At 42.6% G+C, this 19,031-nt stretch overlaps 1 protein-coding gene across 1 annotated transcript in view; it reads right to left on the bottom strand.

Moving 5' to 3' along the window:
* MGAT5B (alpha-1,6-mannosylglycoprotein 6-beta-N-acetylglucosaminyltransferase B) overlaps positions 1-19,031 on the bottom strand; it is a 230,759-nt gene that overhangs the window by 13,713 nt on the left and 198,015 nt on the right. The window lies entirely within an intron of this gene.

Raw genomic sequence — 19,031 nt, 5'->3', positions numbered from 1 at the left:
CGGGAAAACTTGAGCAACGAGTATACTCGCTCATCACTATATCTACTATATAATTGTCCAAGGGTCACTTCCGTCTTTCTGTCTGTCTGTCTGTCCTTCTGTCTGTCTTTCTGTCTGTCACGGATATTCATTGGTCGCGGCCTCTGTCTGTCATGGAATCCAAGTCGCTGATTGGTCGTGGCGAAACGCCCATGACCATTGCCACGACCAATCAGTGACGGCCACAGTCCGGTGGCAATATGGCCGCTTTTTCCTCCCCGCAGTCAGTGCCCGCTCTATACTCCCCTCCAGTCATCCAGTCAGCCCTCACACAGGGTTAATGCCAGCGTTATATGTAATATAATGTAACGCACTCCGGTTACGCAGCTATTAACATTGATGCTTATGCAGCATCAATAGTAAAAAAATCTAATCTTACAAATAATAATAATAAAAAAAAAGGTTATTCTCACCCTCCGACGTCGCGTCATGTCCTCGGCAGTGCAAGCGGCAGCTTCCGGTGCTAAGGATGCTATGCGAGAAGGACCTGCCATGACGTCATGGTCATGTGACTGCGACGTCATCACAGGTCCTGCGCTCATACCAACCCTGGGACTGGAAGCTGCCGGGGGAACCATACACAGGCGACAGGACTACATATGCGAGAAGGACCTGCCATGACGTCACGGTTATGTGTCCGCGACGTCATCACAGGTCCTGCGCTCATACCAACCCTGGGACCGGAAGCTGCCGCGTGCACCACACACAGGTGACAGGACTAAAAGGGGCCCTCGGAAGGTGAGTATATGTTTATTTTTTATTTTTTAACCTGTTAAATACGTGGCTGGGTAATATACTACGTAGCTGGGCAATATACTACGTGACTGGCCAATATACTATGTGACTGGGCAATATACTACGTGGCTGGGCAATATACTACGTGTCTGTGCTGTATCCTACGTGGTTGTGCTGTATATTACGTCGCTGTGCAATATACTACGTGGCTGGGCAATATACTACGTGGCTGGGCAATATACTACGTGGCTGGCCAATATACTACGTGGGCTGTGCAATATACTACGTGGACATGCATATTCTAGAATCGGGCCACCATCTAGTATATATATAATCTGTTTATATGTAAATGTTTGAAGATTAAATGATCTCTAAACGGTCTAAAGTTAAAGATGACATTTCCTTTGTATTTGAGGGAAATAATATGTATATATCGTGATTTTGCCTGATGCATTTTGGAAACAAGTACTGTGGACTGATGAGTAGACCCATCTCCTGGACCCTTTGAAGTGAGTGTTCATGAAAGGCAGTCGTCCTCACTCCCCCGCACCCCTCTGTAATCCTGCATGTCTGTCTTTTCGTTTAAAGCACTGATGGTGTATTAATGACTATTGGATATACTCCAGCTGGTGTGCTGAAATTTTTCTTTCTCCATGTCAGGACTGATGAGTAGAGATGGGCAAACCCGAGCAGTAAAGTTTGGTGTCCCTAATACCTACTGTTCGGGCATGGACACCGAACATGGACTTCACCAGGAAGTCTGATTTACTGTTCAGGTTCGGCCTCTCGAACACCATTTGTCACGATGTCATGTGCCTGACAGTGCAGCAAACACCGCTTTTGATCAGCGGTAAAAGCATCACCGAAGGTAAGACAGCTGCGGTTCCTACGCTGTCAAAAGACAGCATGAGCACGCAGCTGTGATCGCAGGTATAAAATTTACCTCCTGGCACTTTTGTCAGCTGATGGCACTACTGCTCCCATCAGCTGACACCTACTGCCGCTAATAACAGCGAAAGAAGGTACGGTTGATGGGAGTATTCATCAGCCAGCGCTGTAAATAATTTAAAAAAAAACAAGGTGGGTTCGCCCGTGCTTTTGATAACCGGCCAGGCAAAACTCACAGCTGCAGGCTGCAACTCCCAGCTGTTAACCAGCCTTGCTGAAGCTATCAAGAATAGAGGGGTCCTCACTCTGATGATTTTTTGAATTATTTAAATAAATAATTTTTAAAAAATGGTGTGGGGGGCCCCCCTTTTTGATGATCAGCCATGCTAAAGCAGACGGCTGGGGGCTGGTATTCTCAGGCTGGTAAAGGGCCATGAACATTGCCCCCAGCCTAAAATACAAGATGACCCACGATTCTCACAGAACTGGAAGAATTTCCCAAGGGAAAATGACTGAAAATCCCTCAAACAAGAATTGAAAGACTGTTGGTTCACTACAAAAAGCATTCAGAAGCTGTGATAATTGCAAAAGGGGTGCTACTAGGTATGGGATGTGGATGCTTCACCCCCAGCAGTTCACCCCAGGTACATTTCGCCCTGTTTGTACCCTGTTTTCTGCCCAGAATTTTGTGTTTGGATGTTTCGCCAGTTTGTCCTTGTGGTTCATCAATTATCGTCCGTGATCAATCTACGTCACAAAAGTACTGTACAGAGTGTTTCACTTTTGTTAAATCAACTGTTTCCATCTGACGTCACGGGGAACCGCTAGACTGCACTCAGTGACCCAAGGAGCTGCAGCTGCGACAGGTAGGTATCATCCTGGGGGCCAAATGCTGGGGACGAAATGTGTGCGGGCCAAATGTAACCTGGATGAACTGCTGGGGAAGAAACATCCTATAACCACGAGGTACTAACCATGCAGGGTACCCAAACTTTTGCATCGGTTTATTATTCTTTATGTAACTTTAAAAAAAAATGTAAAAGATGAATGTATATATATATATATATATATATATACACATTGTGTATATATATATACACAATATATATATATACACAATATATATATATACATCAAGAAACAATGAAAACCCTATATTAAGGGTCACCAATTTAACCCAAGAAGAGGTGCGAAATCGGCTAAATAAGATTAAAATAGATAAATCTCCGGGTCCGGATGGCATACACCCACGAGTACTAAGGGAACTAAGTAATGTAATAGATAAACCATTATTTCTTATTTTTAGGGACTCTATAGCGACAGGATCTGTTCCGCAGGACTGGCGCATAGAAAAAATGTGGTGCCAATATTCAAAAAGGGCTCTAAAAGTGAACCTGGAAATTATAGGCCAGTAAGTCTAACCTCTATTGTTGGTAAAATATTTGAAGGGTTTCTGAGGGATGTTATTCTGGATTATCTCAATGAGAATAACTGTTTAACTCCATATCAGCATGGGTTTATGAGAAATCGCTCCTGCCAAACCAATCTAATCAGTTTTTATGAAGAGGTAAGCTATAGGCTGGACCACGGTGAGTCATTGGACGTGGTATATCTCGATTTTTCCAAAGCGTTTGATACTGTGCCGCACAAGAGGTTGGTACACAAAATGAGAATGCTTGGTCTGGGGGAAAATGTGTGTAAATGGGTTAGTAACTGGCTTAGTGATAGAAAGCAGAGGGTGGTTATAAATGGTATAGTCTCTAACTGGGTCGCTGTGACCAGTGGGGTACCGCAGGGGTCAGTATTGGGACCTGTTCTCTTCAACATATTCATTAATGATCTGGTAGAAGGTTTACACAGTAAAATATCGATATTTGCAGATGATACAAAACTATGTAAAGCAGTTAATACAAGAGAAGATAGTATTCTGCTACAGATGGATCTGGATAAGTTGGAAACTTGGGCTGAAAGGTGGCAGATGAGGTTTAACAATGATAAATGTAAGGTTATACACATGGGAAGAAGGAATCAATATCACCATTACACACTTAATGGGAAACCACTGGGTAAATCTGACAGGGAGAAGGACTTGGGGATCCTAGTTAATGATAAACTTACCTGGAGCAGCCAGTGCCAGGCAGCAGCTGCCAAGGCAAACAGGATCATGGGGTGCATTAAAAGAGGTCTGGATACACATGATGAGAGCATTATACTGCCTCTGTACAAATCCCTAGTTAGACCGCACATGGAGTACTGTGTCCAGTTTTGGGCACCGGTGCTCATGAAGGATATAATGGAACTAGAGAGAGTACAAAGGAGGGCAACAAAATTAATAAAGGGGATGGGAGAACTACAATACCCAGATAGATTAGCGAAATTAGGATTATTTAGTCTAGAAAAAAGACGACTGAGGGGCGATCTAAAAACCATGTATAAGTATATAAGGGGACAATACAAATATCTCGCTGAGGATCTGTTTATACCAAGGAAGGTGACGGGCACAAGGGGGCATTCTTTGCATCTGGAGGAGAGAAGGTTTTTCCACCAACATAGAAGAGGATTCTTTACTGTTAGGGCAGCGAGAATCTGGAATTGCTTGCCTGAGGAGGTGGTGATGGCGAACTCAGTCGAGGGGTTCAAGAGAGGCCTGGATGTCTTCCTGGAGCAGAACAATATTGTATCATACAATTATTAGGTTCTGTAGAAGGACGTAGATCTGGGGATTTATTATGATGGAATATAGGCTGAACTGGATGGACAAATGTCTTTTTTCGGCCTTACTAACTATGTTACTATGTTATTGTGCCTAAAATACAAAGGAAATGTGTCACATTTAACTGTAGCGCTTTTAGAGATCATTTACATAGTAACATAGTAACATAGTCATTAAGGTTGAAGGAAGACTTTAAGTCCATCTAGTTCAACCCATAGCCTAACCTAACATGCCCTAACATGTTGATCCAGAGGAAGGCAAAAAAACCATGTGGCAAATAGTAAGCTCCACTTTGGGGAAAAAAATTCCTTCCCGACACCACATATGGCAATCAGACTAGTTCCCTGGATCAACGCCCTATCAAGGAATCTAGTATATATACCCTGCAACATTATACTTTTCAAGAAAGGTATCCAGTCCCCTCTTAAATTTAAGTAATGAATCACTCATTACAACATCATACGGCAGAGAGTGCCATAGTCTCACTGCTCTTACAGTAAAGAACCCGCGTCTGTTATTATGCCTAAACCTTCTTTCCTCCAGTTGTAGAGGATGCCCCCTTGTCTCTGTCTCAGGTCTATGATTAAAAAGATCATCAGAAAGGTCTATGTACTGTCCGCTCATATATTTATACATAAATTATAAAATAAGATCACCCCTTAGTCTTTGTTTTTCCAAACTAAATAGCCCCAAGTGTAATAACCTATTTTGGTATTGCAGACCCCCCAGTTCTCTAATAACCTTGGTCGCTCTTCTCTGCACCCGCCCTAGTTCAGCTATGTATTTCTTATACACCGGAGACCAGAACTGTGCACAGTATTCTAAGTGTGGTTGAACTAGTGACTTGTATAGAGGTAAAATTATTCTCCTCATGTGCATCTATGCCTCTTTTAATGCATCCCATTATTTTATTTGCCTTTGTAGCAGCTGCCTGACACTGGCCACTGAACATGAGTTTGTCATCCACCCATACACCCAGGTCTTTTTCATTGACGGTTTTGCCCAGAGTTTTAGAATTTAGCGCATAGTTATACATCGTATTACTTCTACCCAAGCGCATGACCTTACATTTATCCCCATTAAAGCTCATTTGCCATTTATCAGCCCAAGCTTCTAGTTTACATAAATCATCCTGTAATATAAAATTGTCCTCCTCTGTATTGATTACCCTGCAGAGTTTAGTGTCATCTGCAAATATTGAAATTCTGCTCTGAATGCCCCCTACAAGGTAATTAATAAATATGTTAAAAAGAAGAGGGCCCAATACTGACCCCTGTGGTACCCCACTGCTAACCGCGACCCAGTCCGAGTGTGCTCCATTAATAACCACCCTTTGTTTCCTATCCCTGAGCCAGCTCTTAACCCACTTACACATATTTTCCCCTATCCCCATTATTCTCATTTTATGTATCAAACTTTTGTGTGGCACCGTAACAAAAGCTTTTGAAAAGTCCATATACACTACATCCACTGGGTTCCCTTTGTCCAGTCCGGAACTTACCTCTTCATAGAAGCTGATCAAATTAGTCTGACATGAACGGCCCCTAGTAAACCCGTGCTGATACTGGGTCATGAGGTTATTCTTCTTCAGATACTCCAGTATAGCGTCCCTTAGAATGCCCTCCACGATTTTACCCACAGTAGAGGTTAAGCTTACTGGCCTATAATTTCCGAGTTCAGTTTTTGTCCCCCTTTTGAATATTGGTACCACATTTGCTATACGCCAGTCTTGTGGTACAGACCCTGTTATTATGGAGTCTTTGAAGATTAAAAATAATGGTCTATCAATGACTGTACTTAGTTCCTGCAGTTCTCAGGGGTGTATCCCATCTGGGCCCGGAGATTTGTCATTTTAGTGATTTTTAGACGCTGCCGTACTTGCTGCTGGGTTAAGCAAGTGACATTTAATGTGGAATTTTTGTTATCACTGATCATATTGTCTGCCATGAGATTTTCTTGTGTAAATACTGATGAAAAAAGTATTTTAGCATATTGGCTTTTTCCTTATCCTCATCCACCATTTCACCCAGACTATTTTTAAGGGGGCCAACACTATCATTTTTTAGTTTCTTACTATTTACGTAGTTAAAGAATATTTTGGGATTATTTTTACTCTCTCTGGCAATGAGTCTCTCTGTCTCAATCTTTGCTGCCTTGATTTGCTTTTTACAGAATTTATTTAATTTTCTGTATTTATTTAATGCCTCCTCACTACCTACTTCCTTTAATTCTCTAAATGCTTTCTTTTGTCACTTATTGCGCCCCTTACAGCTCTATTTAGCCATATTGGTTTACTCCTATTTCTAGAATGTTTATTCCCATACGGTATATACTGTGCACAGTTCCTATCCAGGATGCTAATAAATGTCTCCCATTTTCTTTGTGTTTTTTTTGTCTCAGGATATCGTCAACTTGCTTAACTATTCACAATAAAAGTAATTTTGACCACGGTTGCCCAAACATTTAGGCTATGTGCACACGATGTGGATTTGCTGCGGATCCGCAGCGGATTTTTCCGCGCATTAACGCTGCAGATCCACACTGTGATTTACAGTACAATGTAAATCAATGGGTAAAAAAAAAGTTGTGCAGATGGTGCGGAAAAATCAGTGCAGAATTGCTGTGGATTTAAAAGAAGTGCATGTCACTTCTTTTGTGCGGATCTGCAGCGTTTCTGCACCCCTGCATGATAGAAATTCGCAGTGGCAAAAACTGCAGGAAATCCACACAAAATCTGCATAAAAACCGCTGCAAATCCGCAGCTGCGGATTCTGCCAGGAGATGCGGATTTTGTGCAGAAAATTCTGCACCACATTTCCTACGTGTGCACATAGCCAACATGTCAATATGTATACAGTTGTGCTCAAAAGTTTACCTTCCCCAGCAGAATTTTTGCTTTTTTGGCCTTTTTTTTCAGAGAATATGAATAATAACACCAAAACTTTTTCTCCACTCATGGTTAGTGGTTGGGTGAAGCCATTTATTGTCAAACTACTGTGTTTTCTCTTTTTAAATCATAATGACAACCCAAAACATCCAAATGACCCTGATCAAAAGTTCACATACTCTGGTGAATTTGGCCTGATAACATGCACAGAAGATGACACAAATGGATTTGAATAGCTACTAAAGGTAACATCCTCACCTGTGACCTGTTTGCTTGTAATCAGTGTGTGTGCATAAAAGCTGAGTGAGTTTCTGGGATTCAGACAGATTCTTGCATCTTTCATCCAGCTACTGACGGTTCTGGATTGGGAGTCATGGGGAAAGCAAAAGTATTGTCAATGGATCTACGGGCATAGGTAGTTGAGCTGTATAAAACAGGAAAGGGATACAAAAAGATATCCAAGGAATTGATAATACCAGTCAGCAGCGTTAAAACTGTGATTAACAAATGGAAAACCAGGGGCTCTGTAAAAACAAAACCACAGTCAGGTAGACCACAACTGCAAGGAAAATTGTTTGAGATGCAAAGAAAAACCCACAAATAACATCAGCTGAAATGCAGGACTCTTTGAAAACTAGCGGTGTGGCTGTTTCAAAATGCACAATAAGCAGGCACTTAACGAAAAATGGGCTACATGGTTGAGTCGCCAGAAGAAAGCCATTACTGTGCAAATGCCACAAAGTATCGCGCCTACAATACGCAAAACAGCACAGAGACAAGCCTCAAAACTTCTGGAACAAGGTAATTTGGAGTGATTAGACCAAAATTGAACTTTTTGGCCACAACCATAAACGTTACATTTGGAGAGAGGTCAACAAGGCCTATGATGAAAGGAACACCATTCCTACTGTAAAGCACGGAGGTGGATCGTTGATGTTTTACCAATGTATGAGCTACAACGGCACAGAAACTGGGTCAAAGTTGAAGGAAAGATGAATGCAGCACGTTATCAAAAAATACTGGAGACAAATTTGCACGCATCAGCCCAAAAGCTGTGCAAGGGACATGTTTGGAAGTTCCAACATGACAATGATCCAAAACACAAGGCCAAGTCGACCTGTCTTTGGCTACAGCAGAACAAAGTAGGGAGATCTGAAGTGCTCAGTTCATGCTAGACAGCCCAAGAATTTACAGGAACTGGAGGCTTTTTGCTAAGAAGAGTGGGCAGCTTTACCATCTGAGAAAATAAAGAACATCATCCACAACTACCACAAAATACTTCAATCTGTCATTGATGTTAGAGAGAGCAATACACGGTATTAAGAAATGGGGCATGTGAACTTCTGATCAGGGTCATTTGGATGTTTAGTGTTGTCATTATGATTTAAAAGAGAAAACACAGTAGTTTGACAATAAAGGCTTCACCCAACCATTAACCATGAGTGGAGAAAAAGTTTTGGTGCTATCATTCATATTCTCTGAAAAAAGGGCAAGAAAGCAAAAAATTCTGCCGGGGTATGTAAACTTTTGAGCACAACTGTTTATACAGTGGGGAAAATAAGTATTTGATACACTGCCGAGTTTGCAAGTTTTCCCACCTACAAAGAATGGAGAGGTCTGTAATTTTTATCGTAGGTACACTTCAACTGAGAGACAGAATCTAAAAATAAAAAAAACTTAAAATCACATTGTATGATTTTTAAATAAACAATTAAAATGCATTTTATTGCATGAAATAAATATTTGTTCACCTACCAACCAGCAAGAATTCTGGCTCTCACAGACCAGTTTTTTTTTAAGAAGCCCTCCAGCTCTGCACTCATTACCTGTATTAATTTATTAATTGCACCTGTTTAAAATCGTTACCTGTATAGAAGACGCCTGTCCACACACTCAATCAATCCAGCCTCTCCACCATGACCAAGACCAAAGAGCTGTCTAAGGACACCAGGCATACAATTGGAGAGCTGCACAGGGCTGGGATGGGCTACAGGACAATAGGCAAGCAGCTTGGTGAAAAGGCAACAACTGTTGGCGCAAATATTGGAAACTGGAGGAGACACAAGGTGACTGTCAATCTTCCTCAATCTGGGGCTCCATGCAAGATCTCACCTCATGGGCGTAGTAACAGACTACACCATCATGGATTAAAATCCTACAGGGCACGCAAAGTCCCCCTGCTCATGGCAGCACATTTTCAAGGCCCGTTTTAAGTTTGCCTGTGACTATCTGGATGATTCAAAGGAGACATGGGAGAAGGTCATGTGGTCAGATGAGACCAAAATAGAACTTTTTGGTATCAACTCCACTCGCCATGTTTGGAGGAAGAAGAAGGATGAGTACAACCCCATGAACACCAGGACGACTGTACTGTATTGAAAGGAGGATGGATGGGGTCATTTATCACAAGATTTTGGCCAACATCCTCCTTTCCTCAGTAAGAGCATTGAAGATTGGTCATGGCTAGGTCTTCCAGCATGACAATGAGCCAAAACACACAGCCAGAGCAACTAAGGAGTGGATCCGTAAGAAGCATTTCAAGGTCCTGTAGTGGCCTAGCCAGTCTCCAGGCCTGAACCCAATAGTAAATCTTTGGAGGGAGCTGAAACTAAATGTTGCCCAGCGACCGCCCCAAAACCTGAAAGATCTGGAGAAGATCTGTATGGAGGAGTGGGCCAAAATCGCTGCTGCAGTGTGTGGAAACTTGGTCAAGAACTACAGGAAATATCTGATCCCTGCAAACAAAGGTTTTATGTACCAAATATTAAGTTCTATTTTTCTATTGTATAAAATATTTATTTCATGCAATAAAACGCAAATTAATTATGTAAAAATGATACAATGTGATTTTCTGGATTTTTTTTTTTTAAGATTCCTTCTCTCGTAGTTGAAATGTACCTACAATAAAAATTACAGACCACTCCATTCTTTGTAGGTGGGAAAACTTGCAAAATCAGCAGTGCATCAAATACTTATTTTCCCCACTGTATACACATATAGTGGGTACGGAAAGTATTCAGACCACATTAAATTGTTCACTCTTTGTTCCATTGCAGCCATTTGGTAAATTCAAAAAAGTTTATTTTTTTTCCTCATTAATGTACACTCTGCACCCCATCTTAACTGAAAAAAACAGAAATATAAATTTTTTTACAAATTTAATAAAAAAGAAAAACTGAAATATCACATGGTCATAAGCATTCAGACCCTTTGCTCAGACACTCATATTTAAGTCACATGCTGTTAATTTCCTCGAGATGGTTCTGTTCCTTCATTGGAGGCCAGCTGTGTTTAATTAAACTGATAGGACTTGATTTGGAAAGGAACACACATGTCTATATAAGACCTCACAACTCACAGTGCATGTCAGACCAAATGAGAATCATGAGGTCAACGGAACTGGCCAAGGAGCTCAGAGACAGAATTGTGGCAAGGCACAGATCTGGCCAAGGTTAAAACAGAATTTCTGCAGTACTCAAGGCTCCTGAGAGCACAGTGGCCTCCATAATCCTTAAATGGAAGAAGTTTGGGACCACCAGCAGTCTACCTAGACCTAGCCATCCAGCCAAACTGAGCAATCATGGGAGAAGAGCCTTGGTGAGAGAGGTAAAGAAGAACCCCAAGATCACTGTGGTTGAGCTCTAGAGGTGCAGTAGGGAGATGGGAGAAAGTTCCACAAAGTCAACTTCCACTGCAGCCTTCCACAAGTCGGGCCTTTATGGTACAGTGGCCCGACGGAAGCCTCTCCTCAGTGCAAGACATATGAAAGCCCACATAGAGTTTGATAAAAAAAAACACATGAAGGGCTCCCAGGCAATGAGAAATAAGATTCTCTGGTCTGATGAGATGAAGATAGACCTTTTAGATGATAATTCTAAGCGGTATGTGTAGAGAAAACCAGGTACTGCTCATCACCTGCCCAATACAATCCCAACAGTGAAACATGGTGGTGGCAGCATTATATTATGGGGGTGTTTTTCAGCTGCAGGGACTGGACAACTGGTTGCCATTGAAGGAAACATGAATGTGGCCAAGTACAGACATATCCTGGATGAAAACCTCTTCCACAGTGCTCTGGACCTCAGACTTGGCCGAAGGTTCACCTTCCAACAAGACAATGACCCTAAGCACACAGCTAAAATAACAAAGGAGTGGCTTTCGAAGAATTCTGTGACCATTCTTGAATGGCCCAGCCAGTGCCCTGACTTAAACGCAATTGAGCATCTCTGGAGAGACCTGAAAATGGCTGCCCACCAATGTTCATCACCATCCAACTTGATGGAACTGGAGAGGATCTGGAAGGAAGAATGGCAGAAGATCTTCAAATCCATGTGTGAAAAACTTGTTGCATCATATCCAAGAAGACTCATGGCTGTACTTGATCAAAATTATGCTTCTACTTTATACTGAGCAAAGGGTCTGAATACTTATGACCATGTGATATTTCAGTTTTTCTTTTTTAATAAATTTGCAAAAAATACATTTCTTTTTTCTTCCAGTCAAGAAGGGGTGCCTTTCTGCCATTGGACTAAATAGTACGTCCGATGACAGAACCCCCGTGTAAGGATTTGGACTGTACATCTGTTCCTGTCTGCTGTTGCCCTCAGTTCGGTTACTTTTGCCCTTACCTAAGATGGAGTCACTGGCTTCACGGGGGCCATCTTGCTTCCTGTCAGACTTTCCCTGTTCCTGTCTGTGGTGTATATAAGGGAGCTCTGTATATTACTCATTGCTTGAGTATCTTGTTCCTGGACTTGTGATCAAGCTGGAAGAACTGCTATCTTGCTGGTTTCTTCGTTACCTTGGGATACCCCATCTGTCTCCGGATCTACATCTCTTCATCGTAAGACTTGTTTCCCTGGATCTGCTCTGCACTCATCTCTGCTGCTGGCCTGTTCCCTGCTAGGAGGCCTGGCCTGGTCTCCAGGTCTCTGGATCTCACATACTTGAACTTCCACGGTCTGTACACGTGCTTACTGCTTATCCAGCTCTGTCTGCTACTAACTTGCTGTGTCATAGCTGTTTACCTGCATACCATCATAAATATTATTGAACTCTTACCTGTTGTCTCTCGGCCTCTTTTCTGACCCATGATACTGATCTCTACTGCACTTAGCACTAAGTTTATAACAGAATACTCAAGCCCAAAAAAATGGAGATCTCTGGGTCTGATTCTATGGAGGTGCGAATGAAAAAACTTTGCTCATTTGTCTCTGGACTTCATGGGGAGCTGCAGGCTATAAAAACAAAAATGGGGACATTAGAATCGCAAACTAATCATAATGCGAATGTGGCCGATACGTCTATTCAGGCCTTAGCATCTCGACTTTCAAATGTGGAGACTACAGCTGCAAACATGGTATCTGCTCCAATCCCGGCTCCTGGTCCGGCTTTTCCTAAACTCCCACCATTCAGGTTTGGTGGTGAAAGAGAGAAATTTCGGGGGTTTTTGAATCAATGTCAGCTGTATTTCTCTGCACGTGCGGCCCAGTTTGCAACTGATCGGAATAGTGTTGACTATAATTATGTTGCTAACAAACAAAGCGTTAGCCTGGGCTAATCCTCTGATTGAGACTAATGATGTGTGCTTGAATTCCCTGAAAGACTTTACTGCAGCAATGTGTCAAATGTTTGATGACCCTAATCGGAGTATCACAGCTGAAACTGCATTACTGACACTACGTCAGGGGAAGCGTCCTGTTGTGGAATACGCAATGGAGTTTCGGAAATGGGTGCTGGATACTACATGGTGCGATTCAGCGAAATATGCAGTGTTCAGGAGAGGTTTATCTGCTTCCATCAAAGATGAACTAGCTCGAGGTGAATCACCTACTAACTTGGCTGACTTTATACATCATTGTATTCGGATTGATATTCGTCTCACCGAACGTCGTCAAGAAAAATGGGCTGATGCTAATCGTAATAACTTTATGCCTTTTCCATCCCCCACCAAGGAGGCGCTGACTAAGACTTTATCTCAGACAGAGCTGGAACCTATGCAGGTTGACGCAGTACGGAGGAAACCCACCGATGCACGTAAGGAATATCGTTTCAAGGAGAATCTATGTTTTTACTGTGGTAAATCGGGTCACTATATTTCAGAGTGCCCTGGGAAAAATCACAAGTCCGCAGCTGCAGTAACTGGACTTGACTTTTCGGATGTATCTTCAGTGTGTTCTCTTCCGCACAGACAGGAAATATCCGCTGATAACTTTGATTTTCCTGATGATTCATCATTAACATCATCACCTGTGGACATAGCCTTACTTTCCGTAAGTTCTACCATGGCGAGGAGGGATTCGCTCTGCTGCGTTTCCATCAAAATTTGGGTGTGTTCCTGCTGGATCACCTGCTCCGCCATGATAGACTCTGGAGCTTGCAGCAATCTCATGGACATCTCCTTTGCTGAAAACCATGGCATACGCTCACGAAAAAGAGACTCTCCGGTGTTTATGGAGACCGTGGACGTGTCTCCACTAATATCTGGGCCTGTGAAACTCGAAACAGTCCCATTAAAGATCCGTATGGGCGCGGATCATTCTGAAAATATGTCCTTTTTGTTGATTTCTTCTCCTAATTTTCCTATTATTTTAGGTTTGCCCTGGTTGTGGCTGCAAAATCCGACTATCAATTGGACAACGAAGGAATTACAGTTTCCAAATGAATCAGCGTTGTCCGGAGAGCTGGCTCCAGTGAAGACAGCAGTCATGGTCGACTCGACATTGCCGGTAGAGTATCGGGACTTCAGTGATGTGTGTGACAAAAAAAAATGCGGATAAATTACCGCCACATCGGCCATATGACTGTCCCGTGGAATTGTTGCCTGGTGCCGCGATTCCTTTCGGGAGTATTTATCCATTGTCTGGGCCAGAATTAAAAGCTCTCAAGGAGTACATAGATGAAAACCTAGCTAAGGGGTTTATACGACCATCTTCCTCCCCAGCAGGTGCTCCAATCTTCTTTGTCAAAAAAAAAGATGGCTCACTCCGACCATGCATTGACTACCGGGAGCTCAACAAAGTCACAATCAGGAACTCTTATCCACTCCCACTAATTCCCGAATTACTTGAGAGAGTGCGACACGCCAAAATCTTCACAAAATTGGATCTTCGTGGAGCGTACAATTTAGTACGGATTCGTCCTGGCGATGAGTGGAAAACGGCTTTTCGGTCACGTTATGGACATTTCGAGTACCTCGTTATGTCTTTCGGTCTCCGTAACGCACCAGCTACATTCCAGCACTTGGCGAACGATGTTTTCCGGGATATACTCGATATTTTTGTTGTGATTTATTTGGATGACATCTTGATTTTTTCCAGCAACATCGAGGACCATCAGCGACACGTGAAAATAGTTTTGGATCGTCTACGGCAGAATCATTTATACATCAAACTGGAGAAATGTGAGTTTCACAAAACAGAAATTCAATTCTTGGGATATGTTATTTCTCCCCAGGGTCTCAGCATGGATGCAAGCAAGACACAAGCCATTCAGGAGTGGCCGACTCCCAAGTCAGTGAAGGAAGTACAGCAATTCATCGGATTCGCCAATTTTTACAGACGCTTTATTAAAAATTTTTCAGCGATCGTTGCACCCATCACTCAGTTAACCCAGAAGAAGATGCCATTTGTCTGGTCTCCCCAAGCTCAAACAGCATTTTCTACATTGAAATCTAAATTTACGACAGCTCCCATTCTTATCCACCCTGATCCAGACAAAGCCTTCATAGTGGAAGTGGATGCCTCGGACTGTGCTGTAGGGGCCATACTCTCGCAAAGAACAGGTGAGAAAGATCTCTTGCATCCATGTGCCTTTCTCTCGCAAAAATTGTCACCCGCAGAAAGGAATTACGACGTTGGCAACAAGGAACTGTTAGCCATCATAACCGCATTTAAGGAATGGAGACATCTGTTACAAGGAGCATCCCAACAGATTGTTATACTCACAGATCATCGGAATCTCGAATTTATGAGGTCGGCAAGATGTCTGAAACCTAGACAGGCTCGATGGAATCTTTTTCTTAATCAATTTGATTTTGTCATTTCCTATAGGCCGGGCTCTCGTAATAAGAAGGCTGATGCACTATCCAGGATTCATTCAGATGAAGCAACTTCGGCTTCGTCTTCAAGGACCATTCTATCTGAGAAAAACTTTGTAAGTGTCTTGCATAATCAGGATCTTCTAACTGAGATTAAGGAGGCTTATGCTGCGGATTCACTTTTGAGTCAACCACCCACTCGGGTAAATCTGACTTTCAAGAATGGACTTTGGTTTCAAGGACAGCGTCTGTATATCCCAGAAACAGTAAAACTGAGTGTGTTGAAATTAATGCATGACTCCAAGTTTGCCGGTCATAGGGGAGTTCAGAAGACTCAGGAATTTCTGTCTCGTTTTTTCTGGTGGCCGACTTTTCGGAAAGATGTTCTTCGGTACGTGTCATCGTGTGAGGTATGTGCCAGGTCAAAAGTCCCTCGTTCTTCACCTACAGGACTGTTGCAACCTCTGCCTGTTCCATCTCGTCCCTGGGGGTCAATTTCAATGGATTTTATTGTGGAGTTGCCTTTCTCACAGGGAAAAACCACGATTCTTGTAGTAGTTGACCGGTTGACTAAAGCTGCTCATTTTATTCCCTGTGCTGGTGTCCCAACAGCTAAGCAAACAGCGGATCTTGTTGTGCAAAATGTTTTTCGTTTACACGGAGCTCCGGATGAAGTCATATCTGATTGTGGAGTTCAATTCACCTCACGGTTCTGGCAAAGCTTCTGTGCTGCTCTGGACATCAAAGTAAAATTATCATCTGCTTTTCATCCACAGTCTAACGGCCAAACAGAGCGAACCAATCAAACCTTGGAGCAGTATCTGCGTTGCTACGTGTGTCATCTACAAGACGATTGGGTGAGTCTACTGCGGTTGGCCGAGTTCACGTATAACAACTCTCAGAATGCTTCCACCAAATTATCTCCGTTCTTTGCTAACAAGGGATATCATCCCAGTATTCTCCCTCGACTCCCCATAGACATGTCTGTGCCTGCGGTTGCTGACCGCATTGCATCTTTACAGCAAAATTTGGACATTCTAAAAAACACCTTAGTTTCAGCACAGGAAAGATTCAAGAAGGCAGCAGACAGATTCCGTAAGCCAGCACCAACGTACAAGGTAGGAGACATGGTCTGGCTCTCAACAAAAAACTTAAAACTCAGAATTCCAACTTCCAAGCTGGGGCAAAAGTATGTTGGCCCATATAAGATCAGCGGTATTGTGAGTCCTGTAGCCTGTCGACTCAAGTTGCCTAACTCATTAAAAATTCATCCTGTTTTCCATGTTTCCCTGCTTAAACCAGCAGTGCCTAATTCTTTTCCCGGACGCACCTCTGCTCCTCCTGATCCAGTCTTCATTGATGGGCAAGAGGAATTCGTCGTGGAGAAAATCTTGGATTCACGGATTCATAGGGGACGTCTTCAGTATCTGGTGAAATGGCAGGGATACTCGGTTGAAGAAAATTCCTGGGAACCTCTGGAGAACATCCATGCTCCCCATCTGATCAGACTGTTTCACAGCAGATACCCCAATAAGCCAGACTTAAGATCGTCCAGAGGACGTCTTTTAAGAAGGGAGTAATGTAAGGATTTGGACTGTACATCTGTTCCTGTCTGCTGTTGCCCTCAGTTCGGTTACTTTTGCCCTTACCTAAGATGGAGTCACTGGCTGCACGGGGGCCATCTTGCTTCCTGTCAGACTTTCCCTGTTCCTGTCTGTGGTGTATATAAGGGAGTTCTGTATATTACTCATTGCTTGAGTATCTTGTTCCTGGACTTGTGATCAAGCTGGAAGAACTGCTATCTTGCTGGTTTCTTCGTTACCTTGGGATACCCCATCTGTCTCCGGATCTACATCTCTTCATCGTAAGACTTGTTTCCCTGGATCTGCTCTGCACTCATCTCTGCTGCTGGACTGTTCCCTGCTAGGAGGCCTGGCCTGGTCTCCAGGTCTCTGGATCTCACATACTTGGACTTCCACGGTCTGTACACGTGCTTACTGCTTATCCAGCTCTGTCTGCTACTAACTTGCTGTGTCATAGCTGTTTACCTGCATACCATCATAAATATTATTGAACTCTTACCTGTTGTCTCTCGGCCTCTTTTCTGACCCATGATACTGATCTCCACTGCACTTAGCACTAAGTTTATAACACCCCGCTTTGATGTGGGCTCCGGCGGTGAGCCCGCATTAAACCCGGGATATGTCAGCTATTTTGAACAGCTGACGTGCCCGCAATAGGTACGGGTGGAATCGAGATCCGCCCATGCCTATTAACTATTTAAATGCCGCAGTCAAACTCTGACAGCGGCATTTTACAAGCGCCAGAAATTCGAGCACAGGTGACCACGTCACGTGATCAGGGGTCATCGGCGCATCGGCATGACAACCAAAGGTCTCCTTGAGACCTCTATGGTTGTTGATGCCAGATTGCTGTGAGCGCCACCCTGTGGTCGGCGCTCATAGCAATGCAGTAATTCTACTACATAGAGGCGATCTGAGCATCGCCTCTATGTAGCAGAGGCAATCAAGTTGTGCCAGCTTCTAGTCTCCCATGGAGGCTATTGAAGCATGGCAAAAGTTAAAAAAAAGTGTTTTTAAGAATGTGAAAAAAAAATATGAAAGTTCAATTCACCCTCCTTTCGCTCTATTAAAATAAGACAATATAAAAAATCAAACATGCACATATTTGGTATTGATGCATTTCGAATTGCCCGATCTGTCAATAAAAAAAGGATTAACCTGATCGCTAAACGGCGTAGCGAGAAAAAATTCAAAACGCCAGAATTACGTTTTTTTGGTCGCGGTGACATTGCATTAAAGTGAAATAATGTGCGATCAAAAGAATGTATCTGTGCCAAAACGGTAACATTAAAAAGATCATCTCGGCATGCAAAAATAAGCCCTCACGCAACCCCAGATCACGAAAAATGGAGACTCTTCAGGTATCGGAAAATTGTGCATTTTTTTTTTTTAGCAAAGTTTGGAAAATTTTTTCACCACTTAAATAAAAAAGAACCTAGACATGTTTGGTGTCTTTGAACTCATAATGACCTGTAGAATCATAATATCAGGTCAGTTTTAGCATTTAGTGAACCTAGCAAAAAAGCCAAACAAGAAACAAATGTGGGATTGCACTTTTTTGCCATTTCACCGCACTTGGAATTTTTTCCCTGTTTTCTAGTACATGACATGGTAAAACCAATGGTGCCGTTCAAAAGTACAACTCGTCCTGTATAAAATAAGCCCTCACATGTCCATATTGACAGAAAAATAAAAAGTTATGGCTCTGGGAAGAGGGGCACGAAAAACGAAAACGCAAGACCGAAAAAGCTCAAGGGGGTAATTAATAAGAAAAAAATGAACTTTTTTCAATTTACTAAATGGCTGCAATGAAACAAAGAGTGAAAAATTTAGAGTTATGAATACTTTCCATACCCACTCTACACAGTAATTAAATATATATTTATATAAAACTCCCAACCAATGCTTGATCAGTTGTTGGCTGTTTGCCAAGAGTTATGGTCATAGGGTGGAGAAACTAGAACAGTGTACATTTTACTTCATGGGTTAATAGTATGTTTCTTAATTCCCCATAATCCTTCTTGACATCTTCAGCTTCTTTGGTTTTTCATTTTTCTCAACTCACTGACTCCAATATTAGTAAGTATACATCTGTGTGAATCCTGCTCATTCCCTGACAGTTACTGACTGACACCTCCATTCATCAGA

The sequence above is a fragment of the Ranitomeya imitator genome, chromosome 2 (genome assembly GCF_032444005.1).
Source record: "Ranitomeya imitator isolate aRanImi1 chromosome 2, aRanImi1.pri, whole genome shotgun sequence".
Taxonomy (NCBI): Eukaryota; Metazoa; Chordata; class Amphibia; order Anura; family Dendrobatidae; genus Ranitomeya; species Ranitomeya imitator.
This window is presented reverse-complemented; position numbering and strand designations above follow the sequence as displayed.